The 22,133-nt window shown below is 39.8% G+C and overlaps 1 protein-coding gene across 5 annotated transcripts in view; it reads left to right on the forward strand.

Moving 5' to 3' along the window:
- The window catches only part of LNX2 (ligand of numb-protein X 2), a 57,459-nt gene that overhangs the window by 6,773 nt on the left and 28,553 nt on the right, over positions 1-22,133 (forward strand). The window contains exon 1 of one of the 5 annotated variants that reach the window (XM_032680317.1): positions 400-486. The exons of 1 other annotated variant lie outside the window; for it this stretch is intronic. The gene's annotated coding sequence lies outside the window, so the exon portion shown is untranslated. Of the gene's footprint in view, positions 1-399; positions 487-507; positions 528-10,995; positions 11,018-18,017; positions 18,371-22,133 lie in introns of those variants that run through there. 3 more of the 5 variants (XM_032680316.1, XM_032680318.1, XM_032680315.1) reach the window with 3 other exon arrangements.

The raw sequence follows: 22,133 nt of genomic DNA on the forward strand, positions 1-22,133 counted from the left end.
TTACAAAGCTTCATAAGATTCAGTGACAACCACCAAATGTATTTCTTTTTGAAATCACCAGTGAAAAAAGGTATCTGTCTACTTCATCTGGCAGAATAACCGCTCTCCATTCTTGTTACCTGGCGGATGGCTCAGCATGTCTGTTTGCTCTAGATACTTTTATATTCTGTAGCTGGAAGTGACATGAGCTGAATTGGGCTTCCCCGCATGTACAACAGAAAATATACCTGTCGTCGTGTATTTATGCAGTGTTGGAATGATCCTATATAAATAATACTTATGGGTTTAGTTGTGTGAAGCATTTTTCCCCCCTTTGAAATCCATTTTGACTGGTAGCTGCTGACTTATATATTGACTGTGGCTCTCCTGCTTTTTGCAGGGAAAATAACTTTGCAGTGAAGCAAAAGTGAAGGTGATTCAGTGGTGGTGAAAAGGAGAATCAGCAGCACATCTTGTCTGAGCACTTGACCTGAGTTGTCTTGCCATGTAAGCAGAAAAAGAGAATCTATGGGAAAATTAACACTAAAGTGAGTGGTAACACAGAATTTTGGGTTACTGGAGTGTGAAATGAAACCGTTAACGGTCCGTTCTTCTGCAGTAAGGGATATGTGCCATTGACTAGAGAAATGTTGTAGAAATGTAACGGTTTCCTAAGTCATATTTTGAAAAGTTTGAAAAGCTGCGAAGCCAGGAAATGGTCGGAAGTGCCGTGCCACTGTGAAGTGGAAGATACTTAATCAAGAACTTTTGGGTACAGCTTGACATGTTACCTCCTACAAACGATCAGAACCATATGGATTTCACAACAGCTATCTTTTGTCTTTGAGTCTCAAGTTTAGTGAAGGCAACTTAATTCACGCAGTGATGTCAACTTTGTGCTGAGATTTATTTATTTTTGCCTCACAGCGTCAGAGAAGAACGAGTTCTGTTTTAGCTGCAATACTGATTTTGAGGATAAAGATGTTTTGTTCTGGGGTGTTGATACAGGCGAGGCTGTGTATATCTTAAAACCTGCTAAGCAAGTTAAGTTGAAATGCAGGAGAGAAGGGATTTCACTTGAATGCACTCACGTGTGCTATCCTGTATATACTGTTTTTCAGATGATGTATCACATGCTGAGTCTTACTTAGCCATCCCTATAGCTTGACTGCAGTGGTGACTCCATGGGGTATTTTGTAGCCGTGAGAGTCCTTTTGCCGGCTTCTGCTCCCAAGGAAGTCACTCAATTCACCACAGCTATGATGGTGTGGTTATAGTAAAGCATCCCTTGTGGCCTTTCTTTGCTGGGGCTGCTTGTACCAGTCTGGTTAGCATTCTACTCGTCATTGATCTTCCTTTACAAATATTTGTGTATATATAAAATTAATTTCTTTATATAAAGAAGTAAAACGGCATAGAAAGGGAAAAAACAAACCCTGTACTTACTATTTTCTTTCAACAATTCTCTCTTTTTTTTTTCAGACCTTAACTTAGAACTACTTCCAAATTTATCTCTAACATCTAAGCTTTTTTATTGAAGAATGAAGCAGAAATACAGTAGTAAAAAACATAGAAATCTGATCCAGTATGTTTTTACCAATTTAATTATTGTTCAGTTCTGTAGTTTTTACCTTTTTAATTGTGAAGTAACTTTATTATTCTAGCGCTGGCAGCAGTTACAGCAGTGAGGAGCTTCAATAATGTATTGTTTAAAGTAGAAGATCTGTACAGATATTATTAATTATCAACATTCATTATAGAAAAGTCATGAACAGTTTATGGGTTTCGTTGAGGGGATTTTTATCTGAATTGCCACACCAAAAGTTTGGAACACAGTAATTGTGTGATGGAAAAGTAGTAACCTCTATAAGATAAACAGAGTTATTTTCTTGATTTTCCAGCTGATGAGTAAAATATGTAAAAAGACATCAGTAAAAGACATTGAAAAACATATGATAGCAAAAGCATAGTCCACAGGCTGTTCTGTCCTCAGTTTTCTGACATAAAATAAGCCTGCTTTTCAAATTTGAAATAAAGTGGAAGCATTTAAAGATGTGGAATAACCAATCATTTAATCAGATATTAGAACTGTATGAAAACATATTTAAATATTTTAAAAATTAATTTAAATATATTGATAACAGTCTTTATTAGAAAAAGTGCTTTGCTTTTACATGAATTGACAAGGATTAGGATTTAATAGTGAATTAATTACTGTTTTCTGTTTGAGGGGGGGAAATATTTTCCCCAAAGATACTGCTTTTAATGCTGCCATCTTTCTTCCCAGATGTTCTCAAATACATTCTACATTGTTTTAAAACAACTCTAATCTTTAATACAATTATCCGTAAACTTCCTTTGTTTACTAAGGGATTTTTTCAGATTATCAAATCATTTTATATACAAATCCTCCTTTTCTTGGTGCATACCATAACTCTCGATTGCATGCCTGAGGCAGTGCCCCAAATGAAACCAGCTGACATCAATTATTGATGATTACTTTCTGCCTGCTGGGAGGTGAAATCAAGTCTCCGATCTCCATTCAGGATTTGTTTCAAACGGAGGGTAATGAGAGCGGGTGCAGGGGGACTCCAGAGCAGGTGCACTGATTTGCAGCATAAGCATAGGCACAATGCTTATGATTATGTGGGATTGAGAAGAGAAAATGGTTGGAGCCAAAGTTTTCGTGTGGTTTCAAAGAATTTGTTCGGTAGTTTCCTAGCAGCCACACATCAAAATGAGAGTGTCTCACTGTGGTAGTATTTCATTGCACTGGAGCCTGGGATAGCACTTAACAGGAGGGGAGAGCCCCTCTGTCCCAGTTCTTCATCCCACCTATATATGGCCTGATATGATTCACTCTGACTCCATCAGTCTTCATAAGCTGAAACTGTACTCCTTATTTCTCGTGCACCAGTAACTGTCTTTCCGTGGGGTTTCCTAAGTGTGAGATCAAGCAACCTAACAGAAACTGGAAAACTGGAAGGCAGTGGGTAAGCTAAAATGTGGCATTTCTTAATTTTGTAAATTAGCTTACAGCCTGAGTCATCATGTTTTAACATTGCTACATGTAATTTTTGGCACTGTCTTTTTAATGCAACAGTTGCAGCAACTTCATTTTTAGTAAACTCCTTATTGTTTATGAGGTTTGGAAGGAGCTGGCAATACTACCTGAACTACAAGACAACTTAGAGACAGGGGAAAACTAATTAGGAGAAAATTAATCTGCTTTCTGGAGGACAAAATAAATTTGGGTCCAGCCAGGTTTCCCCCACTGCAAATTCTTTCCAATGCTGGCAGCCTCTCATGAGCCTACCTGCCTGGGTCTCCCAGCAAAACATTCACTCTTGGGTATTGTATTAGTAAACTGTCTTTAGACTTGCTAAAAAACAGAAAAAAGAAGGGAAACATACATTTTTTTAAGAACCCAATGTGGAATTTCTTGGGACAGAGCAAGTTGTGCAGGCACATGAGCATTTTTCATGTTTGAAATTGTCAGAATCTGTTGTACGGATAAAGGTCAGATGTGAATACAAGAGTATGGCATTTTCTCATCAGGACTGCTCCTCCATCCTCTGAATTCAGTTCTAACGCCAAATGTCGTAGGGAGGAGTAAGTGAAAGAGGATGCATCTTCGAAGGGCAAATCAGTGCAGTGAGAGCTTCCCTGGTTGTCAAAAGCCTGAGTAAGCAGGTGGGGCTGGCAGCATGCCCTGAAGGTTAATGCGTCGGTCACGAAGCTGGAGGGGGAGGTAAAGCCCTCCCTTCTGCTGGGGTTCTCAAGGAAGATGCCGTGAAAAGGCTTCTGGCTCCTGCGTCTCATTCCACCTTGGGTGCAGGGAGAAAGAAATGGTAGCTAGGACTGAGAAAGTGCAAGGCTAAAAAATAATTAGCCAAAAAGTCAGTGTATATAGTATTGGTGGCATTTAGAACCATGTTGGTTTCTTTGGTGGGCTCCAAGCAGCAGCAGGGCCAGTATTTCCTTCCTTTTGCAGCTGAGCTGTCTCAGCGGGCTCAGAGGCTGCTGTCCACCCTCCCAACCACCCCAGCTACCTGCCACACTAGCTGGGGTTTTATGGTGCCTCTGAGGCTATTCCTGGATGGCAAGTCTACGCTGGAGAAATACTGCCAAATTTTTTTTAGCATTAATGCAGGAGAGGTCTAGCTGAGCACAGAGACAGTGATATTGTTAATTTTCCAGGCTGTTGCTATCTTACTCTCAGCTGTCCCTAGACAGCCTCACCATTTTATGTTTCCTCTCTAATGGTGTGAGCCAGGATGTCATAATATCCAAAACCAAATGTACCAGAAAATACAATAAATTAGAGTCGGGCTAGCAGAGTAATTGAAGAATAAACTGAATTTTAAACAACACAGGACTGTGTTATGAACTGATTGCTATGCACAAAATGCACCAGAGGAGTGTGACTTCATATAGATTTACTATTGATGGCAGCATTTCCTAGATTGCTGCTGGTAGTAAAGAAATGAAAACGATGTGAACTTTTGAGTTAGTGCCACAACATATTCCAGTGAAGGAGAAGTACCATTCTAGTTACACTGCAAAGTAATTCCAGAAGAAAAATTTTCTCAGTGCTTTATTTATTTGTTTAAGAGGTTTACATGAATTTAACAATTCTTGAGATTATAAAAGTCACAAAGGGAGTGCACACCTTGGCATGGAAAGAACTAAATTTTACCTCAACTTTTAATGTAATTCTTCTGTAAGAAATTACTTAGTAAATGTGGCAGTAGAGTGAATTCCTCTCAATTCAGAAAATTGAGTCGAAGGACTTTTAGGGTCCTTAAGGAATTTTAATGTTGTTTGCCAGTAAAGTTTTATGGCAGGTAGTCTGCATATTTTTCTTTGAATAAATTTTTCTGGGTTTTATTTCATTAAAAGCAGGTAATGCACATACATAAGACATTTTAAAAATAACCCTCTAGCTGTCATGCTGGTAGAGATGTAGGGACATGGCAGAAGAAGGTGTGGGTTTGTGAGCTACAAGTTACTTCAGCTGAGCCCTGGAAGCTGAGCGTCTGTGTTCTCCCGGTCTCTTGAAATGTGAAATGAGGCAGTGCTAGTGAAAGCCACCCTGAAGATTGCTCATACAACCAGAAGCCATGGGAAAGCCTGTGGAAATGCAAGCAATCGGTAGCAGGTACTTGGTAAAATATAACAGATGTTATTTGAGCTGTGTGGGTTGTATGAAAGCGGGTCCTGTGCAGAGGCTGACCTCTCAATGTTAAAGTAGTCAAACTTGATATGCAGAGAAACCTAAAAAACAGTTTGGGCAATATCTTATTTGCTAATCTTTCTAATTTTGAGAATGGGAAGTCAGTTTTGTAAGGATGAGATTTTTGGCGGCAGTGATTCAAACTCAAGGCAAGACTCTGCTGCTTCCAAAATTACGTTGTGCGGTGGAAGCAAATGGAAGGGCTGTTCAGTGGTAGAAATCAAACATGAGCCTTCAGTGGCAGGGAGGGCAGGAACAGAGAAGAGCAATATTACTGCACTGAAAGAATCTAATTTTGTAGCGATAAGCAGTATGATTTGTTTAATTGAGTGCTTTTAAGTTTAAAGGTTTAAGTTGTATTTCAACATGAAATGATATTGTCTATTTTCATTATCGTTGTAAAATTTAAATAAGGTTCTCTACCAGGAATGGTAATGAAATACTTTGATTTTTGAACTAATTTTACTAAATAGTGAAAAAAGATAGTTCTTGTGAGATAAATACTTGAATATATACAGTAAGCTTTAGCATTATTAAACTAACTCAAAGTGCTGTTAAATCCCTTGATTTAAATTATTTCACTGTGCCATGACCTAGTGGAATTAGAAATTAATCTGGAAGATGCAGTTAATAAACTACCTATATCCCCCATGTAATACTTAAAATTAATTGTTTTTCTGTATGTATTTTGATCACTTAATAACTTTTCTCCTTGCATGTATCCTGTATCTCCATAGAAGTGGGCTGAGGGATCACTGGTAGGCAGGAGGGAGGACTGCCAGCTACTTCATGTCCCTCCAGGCTGCCAGGGGAGATAGTGAGGGCCAGGTTCATAAGCTGCAAACAGCCTTGACTCTGACTCTTCAAACCTGTGTAGCAGAGAATTTGGGAGAATGCTGCTATAAAGGAAAAAAGAATCTTCCTAGCAATAGGGGGGAGAAATAGGCAGCATTTAACCCACTTAAAAAGAAACAAGCAGTACAGGAATTCGTATAAGAAGGTTTTGAGGAAGGTAATCTTCAAGATCTGATATTTCTGCTTGCTTCAACAGCAAGTTCTGATATTTTGTAAAAAATGCAGAGCTCTCCTGTGCTAGTGCTCCTGTTTCTTTTCCTCTGTCCTGCATCCCAGGTGACTTCTGGTGAGTTATAAAGCACTATTTATCTTTGAGAGCTTTCCCCAGTAAAGCACAACACTTGTAACAAGAATTTGTACGATTAAGTTTTTTTCTAGCTGTGGTCAGTCTCTTTTCTAGTGCTTCTTACCTAGTTAACTTAGCACATGAAATCTGTGTACTGTGGATGGGCTCTTAGTGCAGGTACGACCACTCAAGAAACTTTGAGTGCAGTTGTTAGGGAGGAGTATGATGGGTAAATGGAGTTCTTGCTGAGAGTTGTGCACCATGATTTTCTTTCAAAATGTATTTGTGGCATGGAAGAAGGTAAGAATTTCTGATAAAGTTTATTGCAATAATAAACGACAGAAACAAGTCAGTTTGTTTTGGAAGCTGCAGACAATTGAATCATATATTACAATTTAAACAATATGTTTTCTGTAACATTTAGAAGCAGAAAATCTAAGCCATTTTCACAGGGTGAATGCATCTTGGAAACATGCAGCAGTTATCATGATTAACCATAGGAAGACAGCTCCATGTTCAATCCTGCAGTACGATGCCTAAGAGTCCTTCGAGGAAGGTCGCCAAAGGGAGTATTAACAAGGAACCCAAAGGTACTGTAGCTGGAGTATGGGGCACAGGTGGTACTTGGGACCTACTGGTTTCTGACTTAAATGCACATGCTCACACATGAAAGCTGGAAAGACTTTAAAAAACCCGAGAAGTTTACAAAAAAATAATTAGTGGCAGGTTTGTGGTATTTATTCAAGAGCTCTTCTTTACTTGTCTAATTGGTAAGTAGACCACAGTGCATAGTGCATAAAAGTAATGGGAAGTTTCATCATTTTATAAAGACGTTTACATATCTGATGGCATCGCTGACAGGCAGCTAGTACAGCTGGGTATGTCTGGTAATGGTTTGCTACAGACTGAGTAAATATCATAAACACCTAATGATGGAGAAACCCTCAGGAGCAGTAAACATGACTAGTTAATACCACTAGGTAAAGATTTCACTGTTGGATGCAAAGCTGCAGAGATGTGTATTTAAATGTGTACACGCAAACTAATCACTTCAGCAAGGTACATTGTATAGTGATGCTATTGGGATCTGCACTTGATCGTACAAATGGAATGCTTTTCCTGTAGTAGGTGGCAGGGAGCCACTGTTATGTAAGGTCATTAATGTCATTCCACAGCTACTAATAGGGAGGACAGGTGGGATGAGAGATCCTGAGGCCAGCGCACAAGGTAGCCAGATCCATCCTTGTATGCCCTGCTGCTGCAGTGTTGCACTGCTGAGGATCATTTTATGGTATGTTGTTGAATCCTGTAAGGAGAGCCTTGTAGCCTGGCAATCAGCTTTGCAGTGGAGACTTTAATGCTTGAAGAATCTCTTCAGTGTGTCATTTTAAATTATGTATACCCCAAAGCAAGTATAAATCATAGAATACCAGGTTGGGAGGGACCTCAAGAATCATCTGGTGCAACCTTTACTGGCAAAAGTACAACTAGATAAGATGGTCCAGCACCCTGTCCAGATGAATCTTAAAAGTGTCTAGAGTTGGGGAATCCACCACTTCTGTGGGGAGATTATTCCAGTGGCTGATTGTGCCTCTTATGTTCAGTCGGAATCTCCAAAAGGTGACTTGTACGCCTTGTCTTTTCCACGTGTCTCCTTGTGAAATAGTCTCTCCAGCTTCTTTGTAGCCTCTCTTTAAATACTGGAACATGGTGTTAAGGTCTCCCCTAAGCCTTCTTTTCTCAAAGCTGAACAAACCCAGTTCTCTCAGGCTCTCATATGGCAGGCTTTTCACTCCTTTGATCACCTTTCCCCTCTCTGGACCCTCTCCAGCCTCTTCACATCTTTTCAGGATGCTTCTAGTGTGTCCATTAGATAGGGAGATGAACAGCTCATAAATTCAGATGTTGCTTTGTTTCATGTTCAGTGAAATAGACTATGATGGTTGTAGTACTACAACACAAAGGCATTTTGAGTTTCGTGAATGCAAGAAGGAATATTAATTCAATTCAGCTTTATCCCTGAAAAGTCCAATGAGAAAAACAAGGAAGAGCCTTTCATTTATTTTGTTACATTGTTTTCCTACTTTGGTAAGACTGCTTCTCTTCAGCCTTGATAAAGGATGTAGCAGCTGAAAAGAAGCTTTCCTCATGTGAAGAAAAAGGGTGAGAAGTTGCAAAATGAGTTTAGAAGATAGTCAACAGAAGTATTTCATAGGGCTTACAGAGGATCCCTTTTTATGAAAGTGGGAGAACTACAGATATAAACAAAGTCCATACATGAGGCAATAGTTTGTTTGAAGTGGCATACTCCTAAAATGTTGGGGTTTTTTCCTTCCAGCTCTTCTGCATTTCTGAAGAGGGCATGGAAAAAGAGGAGTTCATAAAGGTTAAGACTTTTATGATTGTCAGTGACTTTGAGGTTCTTGGGAAAAGGCATTAAATAAGTGGAGTATACAGTGGCTGTATCATGGCCAGTATGTTGTTCTGTCACACCTTACAAAGTTAAAATGTCATGAGTTCAAAATATGTTTCCTCATATTTATGCACAACACAGAACAGCACAATTGCCAGCTAAATAAACAGGACATTTTCCATTATAAGGTGCCATTACCTTTGTGCGTTCTTGTCATTTATGAAATCAGCGGGTGGTTAATTAAATTACTCCTTTGGACTTTTCTGGAGGCTGCGTATTAATTATATTTTAGTGGTGGTATGCACATTTCTCAACTTTTTAATGAGAGTAAAAGTTGTTTACTGCTTCCTTCAGAAATACGTTTCTGGGTTTGGTGTTTGGGTTTTTTTGAGGTTAGTATGATAAGAGGTTTTGTGGTAGGTTTTCTTTCCCATAAAATCTCATTATTCAGCTGATCATTGCAGTCATTTAGCATGCTTAGTTGAAATGAAATCTTAAAATGTTAAATTTCCTGTTGCAAAGTGCTACTAAAACTGTAGTCTATGTGTTAAACCCAATGTTGTTGAAGGGAATAGGTTGATCACTCAGGAGGAGAACATTCTTCCTTTAGCCACTCAGGTCTTTTGAAGACATGGCTCCTGAAGGCATTTTTGTGGCTCACATAGTGAGTTCTGGTTTAGCCTGTTGGCTGTCCTCCTCTGCTTTCACAGTAGTAGAAACAGTACTGGTGTTTGGGATTTCAGAGGGAGCCGTGTGACAGCAGGGCTGGTCTGGGGGGCAGCTTCCATGTGCCAGAGTAAGGGCTCTGTTTACGCTCCCTTCCTTTGCTGTGTGACTTTTCACATGCTGTTCATACAGCTAAAATCCTCACGTTAAAAATTTTGGTATCTTAGCAAATGCCATTTCTAGCCATGACTTCATTTTAGTTAATGACATATGCATGCTAAAGGAAGCCCTCTGTCAGCATCCCTGACAGAGGAATGCTGTAGCCAAGATAGGTTTATATTGGTTCTCTGTCTGAAATGGTGTATTGCAGGTAAATGTAAAAACCCAAAGAAAATGCCCCTAACCCGGCGTAAATATCATTGACATTGTTGTTTTAGTGCTGTTGGAAATGTCTCTAGCAGAGGTGAAAAATTTCCAAGTGTTCTCTGTTTTTGAGATACCATTACAGGTTTTATCTAGTGGGAAGGAGCAGAATGGGCCTCACTTCTGAGTGGACAATTTATTTAACTGTTCTGGTGGTCTCCCCAGGGTGATGTCTCATCTAGGCCATGCAGCTCTCCTATGAACTAGAAGGACATCAGTCCTATTCATTATTCTTTTTATCCAAGCGTGTTTGTTTAAGACCATGCCAAGTCAAGAAAGTCAAGAAAAACAATTTTGGTAGTTTTTCATATGGATAATTTACTTTGCAGTCATATTTTCTCAAGTGGAGAGTGGTATAAAGACCACCACGACATCTTCTGAAGCATCCACTGAGAGTTCAAACTGAAGCCCTCACCACTGGAGCATACTTGTCTACTGCTGATTTACTGTGGTGTTTGCAAATTTGGGTTGGATTTTTTTCAGCCACTTCATGGAACTAAGTGAAGGGAGAGGATGGTCTCAGGAGTGATATGGTGGTTATCACATTTTGGTGGCTGTAGATACTCCTGTATATCATTTGTATTATGTCAAATAAAAGGGGAAAGTAATACTAAAGTATTCAATTTGCCAGTGGTGTTGTTGAAATCCAGTATACTGGACTTTATAAAAGCTGCTGTGAAAGATAGTAGTTTGTAGTTTGTGAGTCTGCAAATATGCAGTGTATCTAATATTTGAAAAGCCAGGATCTTAGGTAATTTGAAAGAAAAACAATACTCTTTTTTCTCCTCCTATTTTAATTGACAAAAGTAGAGCAATTTCAGGATATAAAACTGACTTTCTTTACTGAATACGGCTGGAGTATTGAGATACTGAATTATAAAACTATACAGAAATTGAGATTTTTTTTCAGAAAGTATGTGCAGTTTTGAGAACAGTTTCAAGATTTCACTTTCATTTCCTTTTTTCAAAAAACCAGAATTTTCTTAAATAGAGGAGTAGAAGAAAGAAAAAGAATGTTATATAATCCAATTTGTTGTTTTTCTTGCAAACATTGTGTTCCTTTACATAATATTTATAGCATATACAGCACATAGAGAGCACGACAGAGACTTGAAACCTCCTGTATGTGTTGTGAAGCCACAATATGCATGGAATTACTGTAAGTATTCCTGCATGTGTGATGCCCACGCACACTCACCGAGTGTGCTTACAAAACTGTGATGTGCAAGATGTAGTAGCAGTGTTTCATTATGCATTCATGAGGAATTGCTGGCGACATTTTAGCTTGCAGTTAATTTTGATATTAGGTTTAGGATTTGAAAAGGACACAGTGTAAGAGAGTGCTTGCAGATCCTTTAGCCTGGCTTCTGCCCTGGCTAATGTTTCCTGAGCCACAGCTATTAGGACTTCACTCATATTCGGGTGAGGTTAGGTGATTAATTTACTGCTTTAAGTAAATCAAACCCCAAGAGCTGCTTGGTGATTATGAGAGGAACTGGTTCTGTTTTAATTACCCACTAGTGAATTAATTTGTGTAAACCAACATGCCAACAACCTTTTTCCTTGAAGTTCTCTGTGATGTGATATCCCCTCCTCCAGGAGGCCAACAGTATATTCTTTTCCTTTATATTGGGCAGGTGTGCTGTGCTCCCTTCTCACCTCCACTGGGATGGAAGGGTAAGAAATGTAGACCAAAAAGGTGAGGAAGAGAAGGAGCTGTCATGGTCTGTTGCAGGTTTTGTAATAGAACCTGGGTGCTGGCTGCCAAGGAATTGTACCAGGATGTTTCTGGGGCTCTGCTCGGCATTTTAAGGCTGCTCCTCTTGAGAGTCTGGGCGCTGGGTGCTTAACTGCAGGTTAGACCTTGTGATGAGAATTACAAACAAGCAATGAAGGGATTGCTTTTGATTCAGCTTGTTTCAATTGCATAGGCTATTCAAACATGAAGTGTAAAGTGAGTCTCTTAAATTAGCTGGTTTGTGCTTTTGTTTAATTTTTTTTTTTTTAAATTTCTCTTTTGGAGGGTTTTTCCTAAATTGTATGTTGTTTTTAGCAGGCTGAATACAAGGGCTCTTTATGGTGAGTTGCATGAATGTGTGTGAATTTTTAAAGATTAAAAAAATGTATCTTTGTGTGGTTGTAAAAATTCGAGTTTAAAAACACCATTTCATGAATTACATGATGTATCTTACATAGTATCCTTGTAGTCAGAAGGTGAGAAAGAAGTAGTGAAATACAATGCAACATTTATGCAGATGGAAGCAGAGGTCAGCATATGTTCTGGCTGAAATTAAACCAGTGTCCTCCTTTCTCGCAGCTATTTGTATTATTTATAATTGCATGAGATGTGTATTGAGAGGGTGGCTGGGAAATAAGCTCTTAAATGCGAAAGCTCTTTGGTCTCCTAGGATACATGTGGAGTAGTGTTCGTACAGTTATCCATAAGGTTTTCCAATGGGCATCCTAGAAACCTTGGTAAACTTCCAGGTAGCCTTCATAACCACCTTGCAAAAAAAGGTTGCTTGTTTTGCTGGGTGCTATGCAACACATGCAGACTTTAAGTAACCCAAGTCCTTTGATTAAGATTTTTTTTAAATCGGAAGAGGATGATATACTCCTGAAAAACAGAATGAGAAACTGAAGATCATTCGGACTTTTGTTCCTTCTTTATTTATTAAATCTATTTGGTTTCAGGACTTGTTGGTGTGTAGGTATTTTGAAATAACTGCACTTAGTATTTTCAGCTGGAAATGTTTATCCCAAAGAATATTTCACATTTTGCTGTTTTTCAGGATTTGAGGAGGGGAAGGAGAGAGGAAAAAAAATGGGAGAGCAAATGAGGCATCAGATCTGGCTGTTAGGAGGATTTTTAGTTGAAGATTTGAAATTGTTGGTGAGGTTCACTGGTTCTGTTGGTGTATTTTCTTACCTTAAGCATACTGTGTATCAATGTTTACAATAATTATTTGGAATACAGTTTTATAGCTAGTTCATTGCATGCTCTGGCTGTCAGGTTTTTGGTACTGGGAATCTCTAAGCCAGAGTATCTTCTCGGTTACATTTGCAAGTCTGAAGGGAGTCTGGAGGGCAGTGGAAAACTTGGGTCTCCAGGCAGCCAGTGCCTCAGCAGATGTGCTGTTCTCCAAATCTAGCATCCAGAAAGAAAACACCTTTTATTGGATATAGGAAAGGTACAGTGATTTATGTTCATGTACTCAGTGGAAAAAACCCAAGACTCTTTGTAAACCCTTTCTGGTTTATATTCCATTTAGTAGTAAGGATTCACTAAAGCTAAAGCAACACAACATACTCTTAACAGCAAAATAAGTATCAGTTGAGAATTTAACTTTATTGAAACCTAATATTCAATTAAACTGGTCCGTGTGGACAAGCAGTAAATCTGAGTTCATAAATTTCTAGTCTCAAAGTTTACAAAGGGAAATTATGCAAATTACTCCCTTTAGCCAAAGTATGCTATATTATTGCAGAAGCTTTCTAGTGTAACTTCTCAGTTCCATGAAAGGTTTTACCTTTTCTATTTTAAAATTCTTCAGCTGGGATGGCCTTTTCATGACTCCATCCTCCCCATGTCTTTTATTTATAGTCACTCAACACATGGAGGCAGCCTAGTTGCCTGGGATATTACTTGTTTCTGTGTTCTCATCCCATATGACTGATATTAAGAGACAGTGTTGCTTGTAGTTGAGTTGCTGCTTTTAAAGTAAAATGTCTCCTTTGAATGAGACTCTCATCGTGTTCTTGTCTGCATTTCTGGTTTTCTCATGAAGTACAGGATAAAGGCTTTTAATTACCCTGTCTGTCCTCATCTTGGTTCACTAAATTGAAATTATTAGCTTTTTAACTGTCAAAATCAGTGAAAATCAAGGCTGTTTTTTATTGCAGTATTAAACAGTTCTTTATAGAAGCATAAAAGGTTGGCTTTCTGACACAAGTGTCTGTGTCTAGCTGGAAACAGGTAACTGTAGAGCAGGCTGCTTTTTGTGGGGTTGATACAGAAGGGACCCTTCTCAGGATTAAGTGTGCACTTCTTTTCTGGGTATTCCTTAGCTTTTTAGCGACTCTGCCAAGTGAAGATGACTTGTGGCATTGTCTTTAAACCCACTAAACCCTGTTCTTGTGAACCATTAGATTGCTCTGAACTTGATGGTAAGTTTGAGCTGCTTCTTACAGGATCTGGAGTTTATGAACAGGGACTTCGCAGGTGAACTTCTGAGTAATTTCTTGAATCCCTGTTGCTGATAGGAGCAGAGAAACTTGGAAGTATGCTATTTCCAAATACTCCATTGTATGGAGCTAACCTGGCCTTGCCAACACAGCTGCTGCTGCTTCTGTATGAAAGGTAGGCAGGTGTCTACAGCAGCACTGGTGTTTGTGTGGCATTTCTGGCATCTCATAGTCTCTTTGCACAGCACTGTGCCTTTTTTTTTGTGAAAAGAAATATATCCCATGGGAATGTGAGTCCTTATCTTGGAGACACCATATTACTTTGGGTTTATTTACACAGCTCCCAGTGCAGCAGGATTGTTGTCTCTGATGGTTTCTGGCTCTTGGACAATATGACAATAAAAAAAAAATGTTTATAAAGTTTGAAAAATGTTTTATCTAAGTATCTGGCATAAAACATGTGAAAGTGTTTAGCATAGGTTGGGAGTAAAAAAAGAAGTGCAGAAATAAAAGAGAAATTGAATTTTTTATGTCTATGAACCTAACCTAACTTGTTGAGAAGTGCTTCGTTTGAGAAAATGGGTATTGTGGTTAAGGAATGCAAAGAAGATGGGTACTCCAGAGGGTGGGTTGTCTGCCTCTTAAAGACCTTTTTTCAAAAGCACTGCTGATGAAGTACTATCCTTCAAAGCAAGACTGGTATTTTAAAAGCTGGCTCTTAGGGGTTGAATGCATAGAATAAATGAGGAAGTGAAAATTGTATCATCCCCCACAGAATCTCAAATGCAAAATATCAGCATGTTGAAAAGAGATTGGACAGGGAGGAGGAGGAGGAAAAGGTTGGCTCCTTCCCAATATAGCATGCCTCTGTTGGCCTCTGTTGCTGCAACCATTTTGACCATGAATACAGAAGAGCGATGCCTAAAGTTAGGAATCTGAACAACCTACCTGGTGGGGCTCTTTAGCGCATTGCTCCTTTCCCACTCTCTTCCCAAAATGTGGTGAATCAGAATTGCCTAGTGACGTGAGTAAATGTCTTGTATATGTTTTGCAAATTTATGATTAAGTATCTAAGAACTGAAATGCATTTTTCTTTCATAATTCTAGGCCTTTTTTTTTTTTTTTCAACAACTCCGTTTTTGTTCGCTAGATGAGCGTAGCAGTTGGGAGCCCTGATGCCTCCCCACCCTAGCAAACTTCTGAGCTTTCCCCTGTTTGCTTGTAGCCTTCTGTGAGGACTTAACTCCCTTGTATTGAGCAATTTTATTCTAGTTTCTTTCTTGATTTATAGTTCTTTGCATATATTATCTGTTATATATGATTTCTGCATATGGCTACCAGTTTGATGTTTTACATAGGTGCTGCCACTTTACTTGTCCTTAGTGTCATTTTTTTTCTTTGATTTGATTTTAATTTGTACTACTCACTTAGATGGTAATGGTTTTCAGTTGCCTGCCTTTGTTTAGGAATGTTATTTTTTCTTAAACAAAGAGAACAAGGCCATCAAGGAAAGTGGCCAGAAATGCTGTAACAGCAATTCAGCTCTCCCTCCTCCACATTATTCATTCTGCAAGGGTGAGTTGGGAGATTGCTGCTTAATATTTAGCCCCTGTCACTCATGTGAGAATAAATACCAGGACCTCTTGGCCTGCTGTGTGTGTGCTGCTGTACATCTTTGCCAGCATTTTCACTTGAATCTTAAAGAACTGTTTTCCAACAGTGTTCCCACTGAAGTAGTTTCTTTCTGAGAGCAGTAACAGGATTCAAAGGACACGCTGTAGCAGCCAAATTTTGCACCTCAGGTGGATAAATAGCTGCACTGTAAAAGCTTCCCTATGTAATAGGTGGTGAAATTCTATTTTTATTTATATAAGTTTGCGTGTGTATTTAACATGCAGTTAGACAAACTTATGGAGAAAGTATTTGAAATAAACAGCTGGCAAACTTGGTTAGGGGATAGAAAAGTGGTTTAGGAAAAATTTATTTTTTTTTTTTTCATTCAGCAAATGTTGTCTCCACTCGTTCTTGGTGGCTCTGTAATTACAAGGGCTGAAGTGGAGAATTTATGATTCCTATAGTGGGACTAAAAAGCAGGCTTTGCTCCATGTTTTTTGTCTCTGTCAAATATGTATAAACAGACTTGATTTTACATAGTCAACTCAACATCCACTTCCCTCTCTGAATCCTGTCTGGAGGCCTCAGATCAAGCACTAGTCTACTGTGTATGTAAATATCTGTTTACATACAAAGTATTTAAATGGTTTTTATTTAAGATAATATTTGTATATTTTAAGACTACAACTTCTAGATCTAACATGTTCTTGTTATGTAAATTCTGATAATGTGTGGAGCCATACATTTTCAGTATCTCTACAGAGTTACATCTGTTGAGGTATGACAGGCAACATAAGCAGAAAGTCTCAATTCAGAGGTTTTTTTTTTCTGAAAAGCATCCTGCAAAATAGTATCGGGGTATTCTGTACAAATATAAAAGAGCATGAGGACAAGTCACGCTCTGCCTTTTCTGTGTGCCCAAAGCTGGGTCAGCCAGCTTTTTACACATACCAGAAAGAAAGTTCTCCCTGGAAATTAGGTGGAAATTAAGTTATGTACAGCAGCAAAGTTAAATTTCTTCAACAGATTTAATAGGGAGAGGCACAGCCATCCCCCTAAAGCATTAAGAATCAAAGAACTTGCCTTTATCATGGAGTTAATTCAAGTGGCAGCTTGTGCATGGGATCCTAATGTCATTCCCAGGCACAAATAGGGACTGCTCAGGTGTGGCAGTGCTTTTGGGATGAGCCACCTGCTTGCCGAGGAGTGGCCAGAGCCAGCCCAGCTTTCCCTGATCCCTGGTTGTGCTGGGCTGCAGACCAAGAGGGGTGGTTGTGGAGGTGAGCCCGTCACTGCCTGCAGTATCCCTGCTCAGGGGCAAGTCATGTCTCCTGGCTAATTTGGCCTGCGTGTAGGTAGTCTGAGTTAAATGCTCCTTTGACTGTGGGCTTAAAGAAGGCTCTTATTTTCTTCTTTTTTTGAGAGTGAGTCCTAATGTGATGATATTTGTTTTCTTTCATTAGGGAGAAAATAAGCAGTTTAGGCAATTGCCTTAGCTCTCCAAGTGATGCTCTTTAGCTGCTGGGGTTTGGCAGGTTGAGGCTGGAGGCCGAAGCTGCAAGCTTCAGACCAAGTCTAGACCATCCTCTGCACTACTCTCCTGTACTTTCAGCTTTCTTCCTCTGGTCATGAGTTCTCATGTGTTCTTTTCAGCCCATGGGCACTCGCTCCTGCAGAGGACTCTGCCTCCTTTCCTGCAGGACAAGGACAGCATGGGGCTTATCATTTATCTGAGCTGTCTCTAAACCGAGTCTTCTTGGCTCTGTCTCACACAGATCTTAGAAATGCTTGTTTAGAGAGAGATTGTGGGGTTTTTGTTAGCTTAGTAGGAGGTAGCTTTGTTTTTTTCTGTGATATGGCTAAGCGAAAAAACTGCTTAGTAACAGCACAGTTTACCTTTGAAAATAGCTTTCCACCATCACTCAAGTTGTGGTTGATGGGGGAAACCAGTTGTAACAAGTTATGCAAGGTGGCATATGTCTGAAGGAAGAGATGGGCTGGCGTTTCTCCTTGAAAATAGTTAAGTCCTGCAATTTAACTATTCAGAAAGTTCTTTTATCCTTTACATCCCTCCACCCCCAGCTTCTCTCTGTCATCAAAGCTATTTTGCGATTAATCCCAGTGTTGTCTCCCTGAATTTCCTCCATGCACACCCGTAGGGCTGGGGGCTGGTTATACAGAAGAGCAGAAAAAGGGAACATAGCTCTCAGATTCCTTTAGTTTCTTTGGATCTCTGCTGCTCCTTAAAATCTGAATTAATCAAATCAAATTCTCTCTGTGCATCTCCAGGAGGAAGCTACATTTAATCTAGTTAAGTGTTTTCTGTTCATCCATGAAAGTCCCCTTTTCAGGGCAAAGTGCGCAGGGGAGGGCTTTCCAGAAGGTTTAGCATCTTGATGGACAGCTTTCTGCTGCCTTCATATCTCCGAACAGAAAGGGTGGCACATATGGCAAGGGCTGGTGGACAGATTGCACGGCAGAAAATATCCATGGCGGATAAGCAAATGTTTTACTCTTTCTTGCCTTTCTCCTCTGCTCCTTCAGTGAGAAGAAAGCTTTACTAATTGTCTCCTTATCGTGGATTTTTGACTCTTGGGGTACTCTCTTTGCTTCCACTGGATATAAAGGCCCACCTGTTACAGCAGGTGTAATTAGATACTGCTTTCCTTATTTTTGCACTAGGAAGGAAATTTGTCTTTGGGTCTCCTGGCAGGTAAGAGTGCATTATTTTCACTTTCATTTCATTTTACTTTTTATTTTTTCACTGCTGCAAAAAACTGGAAACAGGTTTAGAAACTTGAAGGAGGTTTCTTGCAGATCTTTTTATATGCTTAGGCCTAAAAGTTGCCAACCTGCTCGGTTGTTGAGAGACCTGGGTGCATCTTGAGTCGCCAGGTGCTTGTCCCATGTTTAGGCGTTCCTGCAGTGTGGTGGCTTCTGACACCAAGCAGGGTTAGCCTCCAGAAAGAGGCACTTTTCTTTCCACTGAGCAGAAAATTTCATTTACTTACAGAAAGGGGATCTTCTCACAAATTGTAAAGACAGCTCCTGCCTCTCTTGTGAAGTGGGATGGCAGAGGAGGGAGTACTTGTGAGCAGTACTTGTGAGCAATACTTCGCTTAGGCTGGGCAGCAGTGGCTGCCATGCCTGCAGAGGAGAGGGTGCAAGTTCAACTTCATTCTTCTCCAGCGGGGTTCGTGCTTCCTGCAGACCAGGAGTGGCTCTCATCTGGCTTGGCTTGAGTGTCCTGCTTCCTCCCTTTTCAGCACTAATCTTGTTCAGTTGGAATATGGAAAATTTAATCTGTAAATGTATCTTCGTTAAAGATTCATACTCTTACCTCCTTTTCTTCTATTCTGAGGTGATTTATTAGATGTAACTGTATTTGCTACAAAGAATGGATATTTCATTGCAGGGACCTCTGTACAGTCACAGTGCTCATCTTCCCTATCTCATTTGAGACCAATTTGACTAACATAAAGCTGTTTTAATCTCCTGGTCCCAAAATAGAAGCCATTCCATTTGTGCCACGGAAGATGGCTGCAGGATGATCTTTGCATGTTTGAGCAAAACCTTCTGGCCATTTGTTTTATCTTTGGGCACCATGTCCCTCCATTTCCTCCTGTTAAGGATGTCGAGCATCCCTGGGTTTGAGGTTGTGATTTTGGGAGGTGGGCATCATCCATCATCTCTCCTAAGGATGATGGCTAGTCTTGTGCTTCCCTTTGGTGTCCCTGTTCTGTACATCACTTCGTTTCCTGGTGTGATGGTTGCTTGGAACCTCTAAACCTCTGTAGGCAGCCATGGGGCAGAGAGGGCAGCACAGACATTTCCTCTGCTGGTCCGTCCGCGTGGCAGCGTCTCACCCCCTGATGTACAGCGGGGACCCTTAACGTTGCAATGGTAATTAAAGCCCGTAGCCCCCTAGTTGCCATGGAAACACAGCACTCTACAAATATCAAACACAGCTTACAGTCCTGTTAATTTTCCCAAAAACACTTATTCCTCAGATTTAAGCAGGGTTTCATTTTGCATCCTTGAAAAATGCCGTACTGTGAAAATACTCAGCCAGGGGGGTGCATGTGCATGTTTTTTTTAAGGATTGCATGTAAAAACACTTGCTCCTGAGGTGGGGAAGGAAAACTGTCACCTGTGACCCATTGCCTTTGCAGTGATAATGGTGTCATCACCTGGTGTAGGGCTGACATCTTGTCTGTGAGGGCATTCCTTTGATGGAACCAAAAGGCTATCACAGAGGCAAAAAAATAATCTATGGAGAGGTGGTTTTACTGCAAACCTAGCATTGCCTGGTTTTGGTTCAGTGGAACAAAGTCACTATTCAGGTACAATATTATTTATTTTGAATATAAAAGTTCCAGTCACTCTGCTGAACACTTAAAAACATGGAAAAGAGTTGCTGCCTTTTTTTTTTTTTTTTTTTTTTCACCAAAAATAGGTGTATTGGGTAATTGGCATGCGGTGACAGTGTGGCTGCAGCTTTAGCAGAAAACTGCCCCAGGCTAATTGCTGTGCCCTGTCCATATCTGGTAGATTTTGTTTCCTGACTTTGAGCTGACAGGTGCTGTTTTTTGACAACACTTTGATTTGTTTGCATTTTCAAAAGACAAAGAGTCTTAACAGGATTACTGTCTCATAAACTTGGACTAGGATCGAATTGGGGTTTGGTGTCTGAAGGCAGCGCAGCCCTCAGATATCAGTATAATTAACATGGCTATTGTAAAGTCAATACATGTTGCTAGTACTGCTTCACTTGTTTGCTGTATGGCTTTAACATTAAAGCAGAGATTGTATCTAATGAGCTGGGTCACGCTTATGGGAAGATGGGGAATAACACTTTTCCCTTCTAGTGCTGTTCGCTAGCTGTTTATTCTCATTATGTTTTTTATTAGTTTCTTCTATTTTTTATTCTTCCACTCAAGCTAGGGTCTGCTTTGAGAACAGTTAGGAATCATCAGCCTGATGCTGTAATTCCTATGAAGACTACTGGACTGGGAACTAAGAACTAATGTTTAATTAATGTTATGATGTGGTTTTAAGGGATGGATTTAAGCACTGTCTAGTTTCCCTTTCCTGGGGCTTGTGTTGATCCAGTCCTGACTGCTCAGACATCCTGTTCACAACCCTGGCATTTGAATAAGGCAGGGGAGTTTGGGTATCATGGGACCCTTCCTAGCTAGCATAGGTACTCAGGTGCCATTGACCATGGAGAACAGGCTTTGGAAATCTTGTGACATTTTAAAATTAAGCCTGAAATCCAGGTTGATGACCATACTGTTGTTCAGTGTTACTGATCAGTTTGTGTTATGTGTTGCCTTGCAAGTCAAATCTGACTGACCAGGAAAGGATTGCCTGAATTCAGGGTCACGTGAAGTCTTCACCGTAGCTGTCAGAGTTTTTTCTGTACCCTCCCTTTCCACGCTGCAGAGGGATAAGGAAGGGATATACTGAGGCATTTCTGTGCTGCCAGGAGGCAGCAAAATTTTGAGCCTTCTGGGAGGAGAAGAAGCAACAACCAGTACCTGGTGGCCTTTAATCAAGTGGAAATACAGGTGGACAGTTTTTCACTTGCAGCTGGTTTAAACTACACAGTAGCGTAAATTAACCATTGATTCAATGGGGAGATAGATCTCGGTGTGAATATGCCCATTCTGGTGTAGAAAGTTGTTAGGCACAGAACTGAGATTTGCATCCCAGCCATTTTGGGACAGCACAGTCCAGCAAAGGAACAGGGGTGTCGTTCATCTAAGGGTGCTCTTTTGACCTTTGCTTTTGGTTGAGAAAATTGCATAGGGGATTGCAAACAAAATAAGAAATTGTGGTATAGTAAAGGTAATTTTTGAAGAGGTTAGTTGGTAAGACAGCTGTTCTATATAGTTGTTTGCTTCTGGAGAATACTCATGATTTTTTGTAAAATTTTGAACAGTCAGTTAATGGGCTCTAAATCTCTAGGATTTTATTGAGATAATTTAGAAATAGATTACTTAAATCCTGAGAGCATTAATTGCAAAATACATATTTCCATTAACTTCAAACTGGAACTAGTGTTAGTTATTTGTGACTTATGTAAAGACAACCATAGTAAAAAGGCCAAGTTATTGTTACAATTCCAGTTTGCTTGTGGTTTGTTTGGGTTTTTTTTAATAGTGCCTATTCAGATAGAAGGAATAAACATTGTGAAATCTGATGTAGGTATAAAGCCTGACGTCTTATGCTTTTGTAAAATTGTGTCAGGCTTCTCCAGAGAATGTTAGTTGAATCAATAAGTCAGAACTAGAGGAGACCTAAAGATAAGGCTGTCTTTTGCAGCCTAAAAATCGCTCTCGTGCGCACTCCACTTAAAAAAACTAAAATAAAAATTCGCACAGTCAGATGTCCAGTCTTGCCTGGTTTCCAAATGGATTGTGATTTAAAACTGAAAGCAGGGCAGCACCTGCACTATTTGACTACTTTAACGA

Source organism: Chiroxiphia lanceolata, chromosome 2, assembly GCF_009829145.1.
Source record: "Chiroxiphia lanceolata isolate bChiLan1 chromosome 2, bChiLan1.pri, whole genome shotgun sequence".
NCBI classification, from domain to species: domain Eukaryota; kingdom Metazoa; phylum Chordata; class Aves; order Passeriformes; family Pipridae; genus Chiroxiphia; species Chiroxiphia lanceolata.